The 14,900-nt window shown below is 41.7% G+C and overlaps 1 protein-coding gene and 1 long non-coding RNA gene across 2 annotated transcripts in view; both read right to left on the bottom strand.

Annotated features, from left to right (window-relative positions):
- The window catches only part of DPYS (dihydropyrimidinase), a 77,320-nt gene that overhangs the window by 21,412 nt on the left and 41,008 nt on the right, over nucleotides 1–14,900 (bottom strand). The gene's annotated exons all lie outside the window — the stretch shown is intronic.
- Nucleotides 8,611–10,029, bottom strand: LOC144282831 (uncharacterized). Its single transcript, XR_013351243.1, has 2 exons — nucleotides 9,732–10,029; nucleotides 8,611–9,637 (listed from the first exon to the last, which is right to left on the bottom strand). It is a non-coding gene; the product is annotated as an uncharacterized LOC144282831 (long non-coding RNA).

Here is a 14,900-nt window from a genome sequence, read left to right on the forward strand (position 1 = left end):
CAATGACAGCATTATCTCCTTCAACTTTCACAGTAAGCCTGGGATGATTCGTATATAATGATTATTATCCCTATTTTATGGATGAGAAAACTGAGGCTGGAGAGTTAAAATTGCCTAAGACACAGCTCACATGTGGCAAAGCCAGATTTTTAACTTAGGTCTGTGAGTTCAAAGGCTTCCCCTTAATGATGAAAAGCAGTTCAGTTTAATCACAATGCTGGGTCACCAAGCTCTTTTGGAAGTTGCCTGAGAGGATCAGCAGATAATTATACAAAGAGCACGTACCAATACTGTGCTTCTCCATTTTTCCTACGGCTAGCAAGTTTTACCCAACCCTGACTGCTCGAGGACCATCACTCAACTTTGAATTGATGGAGCTGCTTATGATCCAGCTGTCTAAATGGAATTTTAGAATGTTCCAGACTTGAATGGTATTCAGTTGTGAATAACAATGTAAGCTTTTTAACCATTTCTTGATTTACTGTCTAAAGGCTGTGCTGTGAAAAAATACAGACCAAGAGCCAATGAGGTATGAAAGGCTTCCTCGGTCAGTGTCCGTGTATGAACTGGAGGTCCAGAATATCCAGCGGAGGACATCAATGTTCAGTGAGAAGAATCTTAATCTCCAAAACTCTAAATCAGGGGATGGAAAACTATAGCTTGCAGGTCAAATCAGATTCACAGCCTATTTCTGTAAATAAAGTTTTATTGGAACATAGGCTTGTTCATTCATTTGTGTGTTATCTATGGCTGCTTTTGTACTACAATGGCAGAGTTGAATAGTAGCAACAGTGACTCGCTGGCCCATAAAGCCTAAAATATTTACTATGTGGTCCTTTACAAAAGGAGTTTGCTGATCCCTGCTCTAAATGCCTCCAATGACAACAAAACAAAACAAAAATAAAACACCAAGCCCTTGAGAGACCTAAAACCATCACAAGGGAGAGCCCCAAAGGAAAAAAATTAAAGGCCAGGACAGAAAGAGAGAGAGAGAAGGAGGGGTAAAAACAACAACAAAAAAGAAATAGTTTTTTAAAAGTGCAAAGGAAGGCAAGAAAGATGACTAAAAAGTTGTGGGGTCACAGGGAGACCGTTCCAGCAAGCTCTAGATTCCACCACTGCCCACTAAGCACCTACTATATTCCAGGTCCTTCCATGTGCATCTATCACCTCACTTAGCCTCTCAACAACCCACATTATGATTTCTGTTTACCATATGAGGAAGTGGAGACTGAGAGAGGAGTAACTTGCCTGAGAAGTGATTAGGCCAGAAATAAGACACAGGCAGCCTGACCCCCTCCCCCCCATCCTGTCTCAGGCCATCAGTGACCACCTCCCCACCTCCAACCCCAACCCCTGCTCAGAGGATGAAAGCAGTAGGTTCCTCTCATTAAACGTACTGAGCATTATCATTAAGATGTGTCAGAACCCTTAGAATTTTCATAGAAATTATCTGCCTTCCATCTGCGCAAGAACTTGGTGGCAGCTAACCGTCTAGTTCAGCTGTGGCGCGGGCTGCTGGCGCATCCACCCTGGGAAAATAGAGCCCTGGGAGCTCTGTCCGAGGGAGCAGCTCTGTCGGAGGGAGTAGCTCTGTCGGAGGGAGCAGCTCTGTCCGAGGGAGCAGCTCTGTCGGAGGGAGCAGCTCTGTCGGAGGGAGCAGCTCTGTCCAAGGGAGCAGCTCTGTCCGAGGGAGCAGCGCAGCCCCGGAGGCCCGTTAGCCAGACGGCTGTACAGTCCACACGTGACCCCCCCCCCCCCCCCAGGAGGCACCTGTTTCCAGGAAGCACCGTCACAGAGGGAGGCTCCAGGGCTCACGTCATCACTACGATGTCACCTCTGGGGTCGAGCAGGCAGGAGGCTCAAGGCCCAGGGTGCCAGGCGGTGTGGCGGAGAAGCTGGGGGCAGGGCGGCCGTTCCGGGGGCAGGGGCCGCCGCGCTCTGCCGCTGCAGGCACAGGAAGCGCTGACCGAGCCCCCTGGGGCACACCGGCTCACAGTCCCCGCTGGTCAGAGAAGGGCGCTGAAACGAACCAAGGATAAGCACCTGGCCCCAGGGCACACTGCCGTTCAGGGGAGAGGCCCGACCACGAGCCCAGGAGGCCTGACTCCAGAGACGGCCCTGCTGCGTGCCCCTTCCCTCCCTGCCCTTCGGGAGCCCGTACCCCGGTTAGAGATCAGACGCGAGTCAACAGGCCCGCCCTGAATCCCAGCTCTGCCCTTTCCAGCTGCGATTTGGGGCGAATGCCTAACCTCTCAGAACCTCCGTGTCTTGGCCTTGAAACAGATAGCGCCCCCACCCCCGTTGCAAATGGCCCCTATGCCTCCGGGGGGGGGCAATGGAAGTGAGGCCGAAACTACTTTGCAGCCCCGATGCTCTGCAGCCCGCTCTCCAGCGGTGCGCAGCCACCAGGGCTTCCGCGTGGCCTTCTCCTGCACCCTCCTTCAGCTGCTGGACTCCCAGGCCAGGTGGCATTCAGTCCTATGACCCCAGGCGACCCGCACACCACACCACCAAGCGCAGAGGCGACAAGGACAGGCACTGGTCCCACTCCATCTTCCCCACGGGGCCCAGCTTGTGCTATGGCTCCACCTTTTCCTTGCTCTTCTCGCTTTACCCCATCTTGCCCTCCCAACCGTCTGCCTCTGGACTTCAGATGCGAGAGCCAGACACAAAGACAGGAGCCTTGCAGACACTGCCCCAACCGGCTCCTACAGTTGTGGAGATCAATTATATATACACACATGTGCATGTGCATACATATCTATACCCATCTGCATATGGTTGTGCATATACATATAGACACACATATGTATGCTTGTACACATGCGCAGATATGTGCATGTGTGTGTATATATGAGTATCTGTCTCTATATCGATCTCTGTATTTATATCTACCTGTATTCTCTGAACCCTGACTGGTTGATCTTGGGTGGGATAGTTTCTTGCAGGGATCTCTTTTTCCTTATCTTTTGCCCTCCAAAAGCATTCACCTTTGACATTTTCACTTGCTCCTCTTACATTTACTAATAGCACCTCAGTGGCTAGGAGCCATGGCCAAATCACCAATGTGAACATGACGATGATAAATAATCACATTCAGTTGCAGCTTCTGTTTTACTGCATGCTTATATGTTAAACCGTATGCTAGCATCATTTCATACATTATTTTATGTAATCCTCCTCACAACCCAAAGGAAGAGGGCTGCTTTTAAATACCTATTTTACAAATGAGGAAATTGAGGCTCAAGGAAGCTGAGTAACTCACCTAATATCATACATCAAGAGTCAAATACTAAGTGCTTGACCACCATATATTGCTTCCCACTAGAAGAGATCTATCCAGGACACTGGTCTTGAATAAAATGCACATTTATATGAAAATGTACACCTTCTTCTTCCAGAAGTACTAAAGCACTTTAAAAGGAAAACAAATTGTGAGGTATGATAATTAAGGATAAAAACAGAATAGAAAAACTGGAGAAAAGAATGTGGTACCAGGCCCCTGGGTGGATAGTGAATGTAAGTCTACACATGAGATTATACTCATCAGCATAAATTTCCATGCAAAACCTTTCTCCAAAAATAGGCCACCAAAGAATGAATCAATTTTACGGAATACCATCATGTTTTCTTTTAGTCTTTGTGTACAATTTATTCTCATAGGTGCCAGAGAACAACAAATGAGGGATGCAGGGACTCAGAGGTGCCATATATTTAGGAACTAATAATGCTCTCATATGAAAAACAAAACAACCTGGGCCTTTTATCATATTGCTGAAAGCCATGCTTGGGTTATTAAACTCTTCTTGTCTCTGGTTTATCACTTTAAATAAATGAGGTAAAAATTGCTAATGAGGCTTATACTATTACCATATAGAAAGTTAGGTGCTAAGAAATGAGTTTCACAAGTCCAGAATTGTGAGACCACTATTTCAAAGCTCTGACCTACCAGCTGTCTACATTTCTATTCACTTCTGGTTTGAGGCAAAAAAGGAAGTGAAATGAAGAAGTCATCTGGGTGGAACATTGTAGAAAACCCTTTTCCATCTAAGTGTTTATCTTATACTCATTCATTTAACATATATTTATTGATTACCAACATACCAATTAATTACCAATGATTACCAACACATATCTGTTGATTACCAATTTATTGATTGATTCCACATCATGCACTGTTCTAGGCCTTGGGGATGCAGTAGGGAATAAAACAGATAGAAATCCCTGCCTGAATGAAGCTCACACTACTGTCATGCCTGTTTCTGAATTTGCAAGGACCTGTTTGTTATAAACTTCATTCTAACTTATGAACAAGGCCAACTTTTTAATAACAATAATATATATATATAGTGCTTTACAGTTTCCATGAAACACTTTCATATAATGACAGCATTTATTCCTCAATAGAACTTTGGGGGAGTTTGTAAGAAATATGACAGACTATTTAAATAGAGAGACAAGCAATATAATGCTACCAAAAGAAAAAAGAACAAAGGGCATGAATAGATATTTCTCTACAAGAAAAAAAAAAACAATGACTAATAAACATTAAAAAGTATTCAATTTCCCTAGTGCTCAAATATATTGTGGCTGAAAGGTACAATTTTTACTTGCAAAAATAACAAAAAGAAAGGGGAAAAAAAGATTGTGTCAAGAAAGAAAGAAAGAAAGAAAGAGAAAGAAAGAAAGAAAGAAAGAAAGAAAGAAAGAAAGAAAGAAGAAAGAAAGAAAGAAAGAAAGAAAGAAAGAAAGAAAGAAAGAAAGAAAGAAGGAAGGAAGGAAGGAAGGAAGGAAGGAAGGAAGGAAGGAAAACTGTAAAAGTTTTCTAAGTATATGAAACCTGGATAAAGGGCCTAAAACAAAATCATTATCTAGAGAGCCTTTCCTGGAGAAGTCAGACATCCAAAAATGTTCAACAGTCCTGTGCAACATGATGTCTAAGAGGCTTCTTACGCAAGTTACTGCTACAACTGTGCCTTGTTGACCTCCCAATTACATACTAAATGTGCAGAGGAGGATATATATATAAACAGGAGTGAAACTGTGATTGACAAAATAAACTGGAATTCTGGGGCTAATGTTGATTTCTCTAAGCCTTTGCCCCTCTAGGATCCCAAGTTCTAAAGGTCATTTACTTTGATACCTCTCTGCTAGTTTGTAAATCTCTCATGTCTTATCATTTTGTGTGATAATGATAATAATGACATTAATGTCTCTTTAAGTTTTACTCATATGCCAAGGCATCAGGTTGAAGGTATTATCTCCTTTCAACAACTCTCAGAGGTTGGTATTATTACATATCTACATTTTACTGGCAGGAAACTGAGCCTCAGAGAGGTGAGGAAAATGTCCAGGGTCACACAGATACTATTGGTACAGTTGGAATTTGAATGCAGTCATCCAGTTCTGTTCTAGATCTCATGCCCCTTAACCACTGGGCCACACACCCCGATTGACTACTTTTACACTAATTATGTGGAGTGGTTTTTTTTTTGTTTTTTTTGTTTTTTTTTTAATCAGTCCAATCAGGGCCTGAGTTACATTCAGGGAAGACATTCTCACTCAGCCTAGGGTACAATATATGGCACCCAGTTGGCACTCAGTAAATGCTTGGGTCATATATTAATAAAGCTGCAGTAGACTCCTCTACTACATCAATTTCCTATCTTTCACTAAGTTGTCAGGGAAGAGTTTTCCTTTTAGGGGGAAAAATACCGTAAGCCAATTCCTCCCCACTGCTACCACTTTTGTTGCCATCATCTTGTATGAGGTCTTATCCCCTCAAGCCAGAGTCCACCAATGGCCTCCTGACCATTCTCTCAGACTCCAACCAGTCCTGCACAGTCATCACCCTAAAGTCCTGGGTCATCAAGCTTTCCCAGTTGATGAGCCTACATGCAAGACTGAAACTCTCAGATTCCAGGATGACCAGGTGGGGGGAGAGTTCGTCCGCTAGTCACCTGTGATCAAAAGCACCCTCCTAGGTGACAGACAAGCAGTCCTGGTGTAGGCTCAGCTTGAAGGATTTGTTGGGATGTGGGACTTCCAGTGCTAAAACTGGGAAAGTTCTGGCCAAACCAAGACAAACTGATAATGTTACATTCTCCTCTTGGTCTCCAAATTCTCTTCACCATGACATGCCCTACAAATAACATCAGTTTCTACCTGTGCCAAGTAAAGATCAAGAAGCACAGATTCAGGTCAATTCAAACCCTCACTCAAAGCCATTCAATGGCACATGCTGCTTCAGAAAATCTATACTTAAACTAACACTCAGAGCCCTTGGCAGTTTGCCAGGACCAATCTTACCTTCAACTGCCTTCATCCTGACCCCTCTGCCCAGGCTCTCCGGCCCCTTGAATATATCTTTTCCATTCCGCCTTATTTGCCTGACTTCTCCATCTAGATGACTTTATTGCCTCCTGTCTACTTACCTAGAGCCACCCCAAGGATCCAGTTCATTCAAAGCCCTTTCACAAGCCCAACCCAGCCTCCTGTGAGGTCTCAATGACCTCAACTCAGGACAATGATTCAGACCACTCATTTGTTGTGGAGTGAAGCACACAAGACCCTTCCCACTTCTTGAACTGCTGTGCTATTATTTTCCTCTTCCAAGAGTTATTTATCCTTTCCCACCAGAATATCTTGTCTATCCAACCAGAATGCAGCCTCTTTGATGGCAGGTATTACACCTTTATTTATGTCCCCCCATGGCTCTCAAGAATGCCATTTCTTACACAGAGTGAGCATGTAATAAATATATGTTTCTAGATAACTGATTACTACTGTCTTCCTTCGCCCTACCACATGAGGAATTCAGCAACCCTTCCACACAGATAAATGCTCCAATTTTTTTTTTCATGTGGGTAAATTGCCTTCTTATTATTCTGCCTCCAGAATCTTAGCTTTCCTTAAATGCCTCATAGAAGAATGAAACTGAGAGCAAAGTATGAGCATTTTCCTCTGCTGGTGATAAGAAAAGGGCATGAATTGCAGCTGCAAGGAGTGAGGAGAAGGAAGACGGGAAGAAAACATCACAGAAATGTAAAGAAACTAACTTTGAAGAATTTTTGTAGAGGGAGAGAGTGGGCCAACTAGAGAGAAAGATACAGAGACAAGGGAGGGAGAAAAGAGCTTTGCAGAACACAAAAAAAATAAAATAAAGCTGTCTATATGAGTGTGTGGCCAGAGCAACATGTGCAAGAGTCTGGCACAAATGCCAAGCTCTGCCCTGAAAGGGGCAGCCTGCTTGACCCCCTTCTAGAAGGGCACTCTTGGTGGGCTCTGCACAGATGGCAGGCTTCGTGGGCATTTCTGGGGAGGCCCCTCATTGCCCAGACAGCACACAGCCCCAATTACAGAGCTGAAAGCAGGCACACTGAACCGATGGGAAATTTCCTTCAGGCAACATAATCTCGACATAAAAAACAATATTGATCCATTTGCCTCCCAGCCAAAAAGAAATCAAGTTAGACAAAGGAAATCAGGCAAGAGGTTTAATATGACTCCAATTGCAGCTGCAGTATAAAGCTAATGTAGCCTGACTCTCCTTCCCCAGCTCTCTCTGGTTTGCAAAGGCCACTCTCCTGGGAAGACACTGAGTAGGTGTTCACCAGCGCATGACATCTTTCAAACAAACAAGTCAGCTGTCCTCTCATGTCCAAGGAATCCCACTGCTAGCAAAACGTGCTGGGAAGTGATGTCCAGGAATGTTGGCAGATTTGCAAGGATCCATGCCACATGCTGGCCAAGTACTCACTTGTCACCAAGGACAGAGCATGCAATCTGCTGCCCTGAAGAACCTGAGGGAGCTCTGACCTTGGATTCATAGGCAGACAGGCAGCTCACTCAGCACTCCCAGCTCATCACTCTGCATGAATATATATACACACACACATACATATATATGTATATTCCTTAACCTCCATTTATATATGGTAAGGGTGACGAGATCTCTCTGTCAGTGAGAGCTAATACCTGGAATGTAAGCTGCCTCCTGTGGTCTCTGGACCATAGCAGGGGCCCAATATATGGTTTTTAATAACTAGATAAATGAAGGTGGAACAAGATAAAATGTAATGGGGACAAATGGAGAGTTCGGCATTTAGTTTCAAAAATCAAGCAATTTTATATGCTTCTGTTGGCAAAATTTGACAGCATTTGATGTCAAAGAAATCAGGGGCTAGATGAATGTGCTAGAGAAACTCTCACACATGTATACAAGGATGTACACAGTGTCGGAAATAGTGAGAGACTGGAATGTCCTAAATGACCCCAAGCAAAATGATATAGAATCAAATTTGCTATATTCACAAAACAGAATACTATATAGCAGTGAAAGTGAATGAAACAACCTATGCATTTCAACATGAATAAGTCCCAGAAAGACAGTACTGAGAAAGCCACATAATTATACATGTAGTACTAGACAATTCATATAAAGCTAAAAATATACAAAATTACATCTATGTACATACATACAGTGGCCTGGGACTGCATCTCTATATAGTACAAATAGAAAGAAACACAAATAGGAGTAATAAACATCACATCCAAGATCCAAGGTAGTTGTTGGGGGTGAATATGCAAGGGCATTATTTTTTTCACTTTCTATTTATATTAAATATTGCATCTTCTAAAAATTATGAACATTATAAATTACTCTCTGCTCAAGTGGACTTAAAGAGTGTAATATAGAATGGCAGTCATTTAGTATAATCCTAGTCATTTTAACATAAACATCAGAGAGGAAGACCAAATACTAGTTTTTAAATTACTGACTGAACAAATGTGATAAGATACTGGAACTTCATGCAATCGCTTACATTTCACTGTTTGTAACCTGCAAATGGCAATTTCATAAGGTGCATCCTAAAAAATGTAATACAAGAAATGCAAAGTTCTACATTCAATATAAAACAATATAAAACTAATTCAATATAAAAGCCTCACATGTTTCTGCTCTGGTGGTATTACAGGCAGAATCATGTCCAGTCCTGGGACTCGCATCTTTATAGGACAGACAAGTGTGTGTCAAGAAAAGGTGAACAGAGCATCGTCAGGACACTGGGACTCTGCTAATCATGGACCTAAGGGGCTACTGAGGGAGCTGACAATACTTACTTGGTGCTGGGATACTTATTGGGGGCCCAATAAATTTCTTCAAGTATTTGAGTGAAGGAAGGAATGAATGAACTGTCTTAATAAAGCACAGATACATTATGCATAGCTCCAAAGGCAAACGTTTTAGGGCCTAGAAGGAGGTAACTTTTAATGCAATCAAAGGAAGAACATCCTAACAATTATAGCCATACCAGAGAGGATTGAACGGTTTGGTTAGGTAGTAACTTCCTTAAAACTAGTAGTAATCAAGCAAGGCCATATAGAACTCTGTTTAGGGAATTAACTGGACTTTATGAATCCCAAAGTCTTCTCTAATTCTATGAGAACCAGTCGGTCTCAAACTTGGGTATTCATCAGAATCTCCTGTAGTACTTGTTAAAACACAGATGGCTGGGTTCTACCCACAGAGTTTCTGGGGCAGCAGGTCTGGGGTAGTGCCTGAGAATTTGCATTTTTAATAAATTCCCAAAGGATATGGATGTTGCTGGTCCAGGGACCATACTTTGAGAACCTGTGTTTTAAAAGGAAAAGGTAGTTCGGTTTCAATTAAGTTTTTTGGAATTTTCAGGCCATTAGAAAAGACTGCCCTTCCCCACATCACTCACTGTATCCAAATAGACTTCCATTGTGATCTTCTTCCCATCAGATGCTTTCCACAAAGGCTTTTGTAAAAAAAAAAAAAAAACCATGGCTCTTTGCTGTGCTTTAAGAATATAAGGACCCTGGGATTCTTTCCAGGTACTGATATTAAATTTCTTTTGATCCATTTTCACTGTCTTGTTTTCTTCATAACCAAGGTCCCCATGTTTTTAAGATAAGTGGCCAGAATTAAGAGTGAATCTGGACAAAAACCAGAATTGTTTGACCCACTAAAGGATCCAACCTGGCTTAAGCCACAGTCCTGGCCAGTTCTGGCAATGCTACTGGCCACTGACTCAGGAATGCATCTTTGCCAGGCACTGTTTTGGGGAAGGAGAAGGTAGGAGTGCCAAGAATTTTTTTTTTCTTTAACTCAAAGGGAAGAAATGTAAAACCGATATTAAACCAGTTCAAGAAACAGATAAACAAAGCCCATCTAAAATTTTTAAGGCACACATTTTTTCATTGGCCCAAGACCATTAGCATCTGGTTTATTCACTCAACAAATAACTACTGAGCTTCTATGAGTGATGTTTTGGCATTGTTTTGAGACCTAGGGCTGCAGCTGTAATTAAGATAGGTAAATGCCTAAAACACAAAAAATATATAATATACGTCGTGTAGAAAGAAACATCTAGTAGCCACTTGGTTAGAAAAGCCTATGCCTTTTACACAACTACCTCCCCTTTGGTGCTTATTTTTTTGTCCAAATCCTAATGCTTAAAATAAACTGTGCTTACTCTGGCAAAGGCAAATGATCAATGATAGAATGGGTTACTGTGATCTGTTCCTAAGCTGTTTTTCTTTTATAATTAAAAAAAAATGCCACTATTAGTAGTGAAGTTTCTGGAAATCATTTTCTAGCTCACTTGAAAGGTTCAGTTGAATAAGAACATGTTTAAATAAACAAGTTGGAATAAATAGTGGTTAAAACTTTACCCATATGTAATCAGCAAATTCATGGGTAGTCAGAAACTTTTTTTAAAGCAAATGTCTTCGGAAGGCCACAAAATAAATCCTAGGGGTTTTGTTGGAACAGTTTCCCAGCAAACAATTTTTCAAAGGAGTCAGCCCTGGAGGCACTTATGAGTCCTCCTTTAATCAAGTCATCTCAGCCAGAAGAATCCATCCAAACTTCTTGACTTTAGTAATTCTTGGTGAAAATTGGATGTGTGCAAGAGGCGTAACTTCTGTATGAAATATAATTCTAGTATCTTTTAGTCATGTCTGAATTAAATCATTATTTCAAGGATTTTTGAATTAGAACTATAGTTAATAATAGGTCTCACTTATTCAATAAATTGACTAGTACTGCCACTGACCACCTACTACTACTAACTGAGCACCTACTGTATGCCAAGCACTGCTGAACATTAATTCTGTACTAGGCCATTTTAGTTATTTTGTTTTTAATTTTTTTCATTCTACTATCTTAACTATTCATGACCATGCTATGAAATAAATACCATCACCATCATCATCCCTATTTTACAAATGAAGAAACCGAAATTCAGAAAAATTAACTAACATTCCCAAGGCCACATCTAGTTAGTAAAAGGAATTAAACCTCAAAGCCTTTTGCTTTACACTACGTTTCTGCTCCTGCCCCCAGGAACCAGGAAGATGGGCAGGATTTTGTGTGGATAAGCAAAAGACACTTATTCCTCAGGATACTTTGCAATCATCTGCCAGGAAAATGGTCATAATTACTGTAAACGTCTATGTCCACTACTCTACGAAGGGTGCCCCCGTCTTTGTCCAAAGCATGGCTTGGACAACCTTAATCTGACACCATGTGGCCTCCCCAAGTGTATGCGAGACAACACAGTGAAAAATCACAGTATCAACTGTCATTTCTACCCGCGTACCTGGTACAAGGCCTGGGCCTCCCACCCTTTCAATCCTACACATATTCGCTGCTCCTGTGTGGGTTTGGGAACCAGGGAAAGAGTTATAAACAGTAGAAACAGGCATTAAAAGCAGAGTCTCCAGGCAGACCTGACTTCTATAAACAGAAATGCAGTTGCTGCGTGTGAGCTAGTATGTGTGCGTGTACATGCTTCTTTTGAGGAAGAGGGAGAGTGTAGTGTACAAATTAGTCAAATGATACCCACAACAAAATGCCTGAAGCTTCTGTGAAACAGTCCCTGATGATATAGCTATAATAAGAAGCCATCACTATTTGCCTAAGGGCACTTTATCCCTTATCTCTTCCTGGCTCCCACACTCACAACCCCCATCACCCAAGGATGAAACCGTCATTCTTCCTCTGCTTCCTTACATGCACAAGGCCCCCTCCAGAATCCAAAGGGGCACTTTCCTAGGCGACAAGTCATTACTCTTCACTGAGTATAAAGTAAAATTCATTTATATCTATCTTCGATGAGAAAGGGAAGGAAATTAAGCAGGAGAGATGGCACAATGCCTTTAAGAATGGTATATTCAAGGTCAAAGCCTGCTATAATTGAATTAAAAAATAATAAATGAAAATAGCTGTGAGCAAAATATGTCTGCTTTGCAGAATATGGTCTAGCTAAAAGTCTTCATTAAATGTCCCAGTGCACACAATGTGTTTAGCTATGTGCTCATGTGCTTGAGATTCTGTGAGATATCCTGTAGCTCATAAATACTGAAAGGGGACAGTTGCCATAGTAACTAAGTGCTATTTAATGAATACTGAAGAACCGAGGCTCATAGGATAGTCTTAAATTGCCAGAACGTGAGTTACTGCTGCTGCTATGAGCTTGCAAATAACTTACATGCCATCCTCTTTAAAACGATTTTTAACAAGTTGGCTAATTTGACAAGTCTCCTTCTTGACTACGTGATGCCACAAGATTCTCTCCTGATACCACATGAAAATCCTACTCTTGATTTCGTCCCCTTGACTCTGAGTCCCAAAATGTTCTACAGAAACAAGCCAAACATTTAGATAAGGAATGTGTCCTTAAATTTGAATCTTTGACCCAAGTAGTGAAGCATTAGGGCACATTTCTCTGTCACAACCAATAGACACTAGCTCAATGAGCCATCAAGCTGAATACAGCAGATTCTTTTTACTTCTGGAAAAGGTGCTCCATATGCACCAAATGCAGTTTGTTTTTATTGTGCAATGACACAGAAGAGCTACTGCAGTCGATTTTTGCAGGAACTTTTTACAGGCTGGTAACATCTTAGGTAATCTTTCATTAGGTTGTCCAAACCTTCTCTACAGACTCCCACTCCCAATTCTCTCTCACCATCCATCCCACATGTCAGATTTCTCATCCTGGAATCATCCAGCTTTTCACGGGTTTAAAAAAAAAAAAAAAAAGAGGGCATGGCTGCACTGCTTTTTCTTGGCTCTAGTCGCCCTCAGTAACCATAATGCAGCCCATTTTTAAGGTAACAGATTGTGTTGCAAGCATACTTACTTCTACATGCCATTAATAAATAATGAGAATTTAGAAAAAGAGGGAAACATCTATGTACCATGAAGCCAAAAATTATTAGCAAACACATCCATTCTCCAGAGGCTGGCTTTTGCTTGCATAACCAGTACCTCAAATCGCCCGGTTGGGTCTCAGTGTGGGCTGTGGGCGCCCCCTTCAGGGTCTGCGGTGAAATGCATGTTGCTCTCATTTGAGATACTAACTAGTCAATTGAGCAATTGTTTTTGCTAAAACCTTTTGGGAAATTTCAAGGGAAAATTTTGGCCAACCTCTAACGGTGTGGTCAGATGGAAAGCCCTCACATCACCAACCTTCAGCTATATATCAAAACCAGGTAGGTAAAATAAAAGTCATTCAAAAAAAAACATCCTATAGATACGTTCATCTGATCAAACGATGTTTTTTCCACTAGATGAGCTCTGTTTAAAATTGCCTCTGTCACAATAAACAAAAGTAAAATTATAGAGAGGCAGCCCATGACGTTCTCACCATCCCGCTTCCTTCCACAGCCTGAACCTGTTCTCTCACGTAATCCCTGGCCTTGGTTCTTTTCCATCCAGACCCTTGGTTTATCTTGCCTTCATATTTTAGCCTTGACACTCAGAGCCAGAAGCCCCATTTACTCTCCCCTCTAATGTGGTCCTACACCAATGACAGTGCTAAGGTGAAAATGATCTTCTTTGAACTTTGGTGGCATCTTGCTCCTGCCTCTCATGGCTATTCTTAACACATTCCTCCTAAGACTGATATTATATTTGTATTTGCCATTATATCTCCTCTCCTCTCCTGCTTCCTGTCAGCTTCCTAAAGGTGAGGCTTGGCTCTCACACAGTGTTCACCTCGGTGCTCCCATGCTGAGTAACCACTTGAAGGAAGGCTCACAGGAAGGCAACTCTATTTGCTTCCTTTTCTTCTCTATAAGAGCTGCTTAACAAGCTCACTCTTCCCCAATCTCAAAATTTAAGAAAACACAAAGAAAATAAGAGCAGGGGAGCAGTTCTTCCTTCTCTCTTTGGAAAATCTTTTCGACTTATATTCATCTTGATTCATTCTTTCAAAAATCATTTATTGACAACTTGCAATAAGTTAAAAGCATAAGGTGAGGAGATGCTAGGCTTCTTACTTTTCCTCTCTCTGTAACTGCTACTGAATATAGTATTTCCAATTTTCTGTCATGCCATTTCTTTATTTTTCACCAGCCTCATTAAGATATAATTGACAAATAGGGGAAATTTAAGGTGATTTGATAGATTTACATAGTGCAAAATCATTACCATAAAGCCGTCATGTCACAAAATCACTATTTCTTTTTTTGTGGTGAGGCTATTTAAGATTTGCTCTCAGCAACTTTAAGCATATAATGTGCTTGCTGACATTTCTTAGTCACATGACTCCTACATGTACTGTGGAGGGTCCTTCTTGCTCACCCATTCAACATTCATTGTGCTTCTGTGCTGTGCTGGACTGGGCCAGGCCCTGAAGATGTAGAATCAATTAAAACATAGACCTAGGGCATAATTCCCCACTCCCTAAGTGTGGGCTGTACACAGTGGCTTCTTTCTAAAAAGTATAATCTGGAAAAGGAGAAAATGAGTGCACTGTACAGTGAAGAAAGCTGATAAGCTCTACCTCAGCCAGCTGATCCAGGTCATCACTGGCAGTGATAAGTCGTGTTGATAGCATAGATCCTTGGAAGGATGGGAT

This window comes from Canis aureus, chromosome 14, assembly GCF_053574225.1.
Source record: "Canis aureus isolate CA01 chromosome 14, VMU_Caureus_v.1.0, whole genome shotgun sequence".
Lineage (NCBI taxonomy): Eukaryota > Metazoa > Chordata > Mammalia > Carnivora > Canidae > Canis > Canis aureus.